This window comes from Limulus polyphemus, unplaced genomic scaffold, assembly GCF_000517525.1.
Source record: "Limulus polyphemus unplaced genomic scaffold, Limulus_polyphemus-2.1.2 Scaffold7693, whole genome shotgun sequence".
NCBI classification, from domain to species: Eukaryota; Metazoa; Arthropoda; class Merostomata; order Xiphosura; family Limulidae; genus Limulus; species Limulus polyphemus.
This window is the reverse complement of record NW_013673303.1, coordinates 34,124-37,850: the sequence shown is the minus strand read 5'-3', so window position 1 is coordinate 37,850 and position 3,727 is coordinate 34,124. Positions and strand designations below refer to the sequence as shown.

General features: G+C 36.9%; 1 long non-coding RNA gene across 1 annotated transcript in view; it reads left to right on the top strand.

The window, feature by feature from the left end:
* The first annotated feature begins 1,729 nt into the window (after positions 1 to 1,729).
* Positions 1,730 to 3,727, top strand: part of LOC111089869 — a 31,601-nt gene continuing 29,603 nt past the window's right edge. The window contains exon 1 of the long non-coding RNA XR_002614030.1: positions 1,730 to 1,940. This is a non-coding gene — a long non-coding RNA (uncharacterized LOC111089869). The remainder of the gene's footprint in view (positions 1,941 to 3,727) is intronic.

Genomic DNA, 3,727 nt, shown 5'->3' with positions numbered 1-3,727 from the left:
TGTAACCTAAACACAGGTACTAACACTGAGTATTGTATAGTTGTAACCTAAACACAGGTACTAACACTGAGTACTGTATAGTTGTAACCTAAACACAGGTACTAACACTGAGTATTGTATAGTTGTAACCTAAACACAGGTACTAACACTGAGTACTGTATAGTTGTAACCTAAACACAGGTACTACCACTGAGTATTGTATAGTTGTAACCTAAACACAGGTACTAACACTGAGTACTGTATAGTTGTAACCTAAACACAGGTACTAACACTGAGTATTGTATAGTTGCAACCTAAACACAGGTACTAACACTAAATATAGTATAGTTGTAACCTAAACACAGGTACTAACACTGAGTATTGTATAGTTGTAACCTAAACACAGGTATTAACACTGAGTATTGTATAGTTGTAACCTAAACACAGGTACTAACACTGAGTATTGTATAGTTGTAACCTAAACACAGGTACTACTACTGAGTATTGTATAGACGTAACCTAAACACAGGTACTAACACTGAGTATTGTATAGTCTCCTCTGTACGTACGTACTGACCCCGTTAGTTTGATCCACTGTACTGACGTATAATGTTAATCAGATGTGATGTTTATCGACCTAAATCCCCTGCTCCCACCCCCCACTTTCACGAGGGCTTTAGGCATAAGCTGAATGAACATTGTAATAACGAAAATATGTTTGTGCGTGGGTGATCAGATTTCACGTCTCGTTTTGTGCTTTGCTGTTAATGTCTTTTAAACAAATTGCATTAAAAAAGTTTAAAACTTCAACCCATATTTTTGAAAGTATTATACAAACCACGTTTTTTTTGGCCTTGAAAATTTGGAACAGACTTGGAAACTTGCTTGCAAATTACTTTGGGACAGTTGTTTGAGTTTCGTTCTAGTGTTAATTGTCTGATCGCTTATCCCAATAATTGCCTTTGTCTATAACTTGATGTTTCTATGTTGTGCAGTTAATTTTTTTTTTATTAAAACCATCTATTCAGATCTTCGTTTGCACATATATGTTTAAGTATCAAACGAAACAGTTGTGTGGAATGTCCACACTGTCGGTTGGGGCATGATATGATTGAAATCAATTGGAAACACACACACAAACGATATTAATAGGAAAATAAAAAGCAAATGACCAATTAAGATGACCTTCTATTTTCTTTAATTTAATTTTACTTTTGTCTTTTCTTCTCAAATCTTAATCTTCAAATTAATTTATCAAAGTTTGTGTTTGTGTGTTTGTAGGCGGGGGGAGAAACGTAGATGCTTCCTCTTTACATTTGAAACGGGGGACCTTGTTCCCCTTGTTTCTAGGAGCAAGTAGCTACAGACTTCGTCATTTTTATATCTGTGGATGATATCTTTACATTTAATTCAGAACCAGATCTTCAAACAGACTTGATAAGCCACAAGATTCATCACACGGTCAGGTAAAGGAGGGAATAAAATTTGAGTTTATTTTGTTTATGGATGCAAGCTATACATTTTTTCCCCCTCTCTGTTTCTGAAATTTTTTTAAACACAAATTTACTCGTTTAAATATCACCTTCGATTGATCCATGGGGTTGTTAAGCTATAACGAAATCTTTAGGGTTAAGTTTTTGTAATAAGGAATGTAACGGAAGAAATCGAAATTTAAATAGAAAAAAAATAAAAGTCTGTCACAAACAATCTTACAGCCTTTAAATTTCAATTGATGTAGAACACAGTTGGATGACACTCGTACTGATCGAGGACCGGGCGTGGCCGATTGGTTAGCGTACCCAGACTTTGACTTCGATTGATGTAGAACACAGTTGGATGACACTCGTACTGATCGAGGACTGGGCGTGGCCGATTGGTTAGCGTACCCAGACTTTGAATTCGAAGATTCACGACTCACGACCCGTTATCGCTAAAACGAACTTCGCTATTCTGTGCCGTGGGTGAGTTATAAGAGTGAAGGTCATTTCCAATTATTTTATCAGACAGGAATTGGCGATGGATGCTTTTGACTAGTTGCCTTTCCTCTAGTCTATCAGCTTAAAATTAGGGAAGGCTATGCACAGGTAGTTCTTGTATACCTTCGTATGAAATCCTGAAACAAATAAAAAAAAAAACATGTCGTTATTTCTAATTCCAGTTTCACGTTACATTTGATGGATGCATGCGAATAGAGGTCAAATGTGACGAAAAACTGTGTCACCACTGTTGTAGGAGTTTCGTTTAGTAGAAACCTGACTCATTAGGTTACTTTTAACTGCTCTCACGCAATATAGTTTTTATTTTTCTCTCCTATAATTGCGATGCTACACTTTTGGTGTTCTTGTTTGAAATTACAAACACACACACATATATATGGAATAAAATGTAAAACTATAATATTTTTCTTCGAAACTGTTTCGTCGCTTCATTGGATACTCCTCAGTAAGTTCATTAAACTGTGAAACAAAAGAATAGATTGTTTGTTTTTGAATTTCGCCCAAAGCTACACGAGGGCTATCTGCGCTAGCCTATCCCTAATTTAGCAGTGTATGACTAGAGGGAAGGCAGCTAGTCATTACCATCCACCGCCAACTCTTGGGCTACTCTTTTTACCAACGAATAGTGGGATTGACCGTCACTGTATAACGCCCCCCACGGCTGAAAGGGCGAGCATGTTTGGTGTGACAGGGATTCGAACCCGCGACCCGCAGATTGCGAGTCGAGTACCTTAACCACCTGGCCATGCCGGGCCCAAAAGAATAGAGAAAATAAATATTCAATACTCAGTAGTAGTACCTGTGTTTAGGTCACATCTATACAATACTCAGTGGTAGTACCTGTGTCTAGGTTACGTCTATACAGTACTTAGTGTTTGTACCTGTGTTTAGGCTACACCTATACAGTACTCCGTAGTAGTACCTGTGTTTAGGTTACAACTATACAACACTCAGTGTTAGTACCTGTGTTTAGGTTACAACTATACAATACTCAGTGTTAGTACCTGTGTTTAGGTTACATCTATACAGTACTCAGTGGTAGTACCTGTGTCTAGGTTACATCTATACAATATTCAGTAGTAGTACCTGTGTTTAGGTTACATCTAAACTATATTCAGTGCTAGTACCTATGTTTAGGTTACGTCTATACAGTATTCAGTAGTAGTACCTGTGTTTAAGCTACATCTATACTATATTCAGTGCTAGTACCTGTGTTTAGGTTACGTCTATACAGTACTCAGTAGTAGTACCTGTGTTTAGGCTACATCTATACTATATTCAGTGTTAGTACCTGTGTTTAGGTTACGTCTATACAATACTCAGTGTTAGTACCTGTGTTTAGGTTACGTCCAGAACAAGTACATAAAGTAAGTTAAAAGTACGAGATATGAATTTAGCGACGTTAGGCTATAGCACTAATGCTATAAATCTGGATGTATCTTTCATTAATTTATGCTTTAAAAGCCTGTACATAGCCCAGTTATCAAACTTATAAATGTATCTAACCTTGCTGTCATCAATCGCAAGCCGTATCACCGTTCCTATACTTCTGTTTTCATCTTTACTGTTATTATACCAAGCTACAGTACCGTTCCTATACTTCTGTTTTCATCTTTACTGTCATTATAGCAAGCTACAGTACCGTTCCTATACTTCTGTTTTCATCTTTACTGTCATTTTACCAAGCTACAGTACCGTTCCTATACTTCTGTTTTCATCTTTACTGTCATTATACCAAGCTACAGTACCGT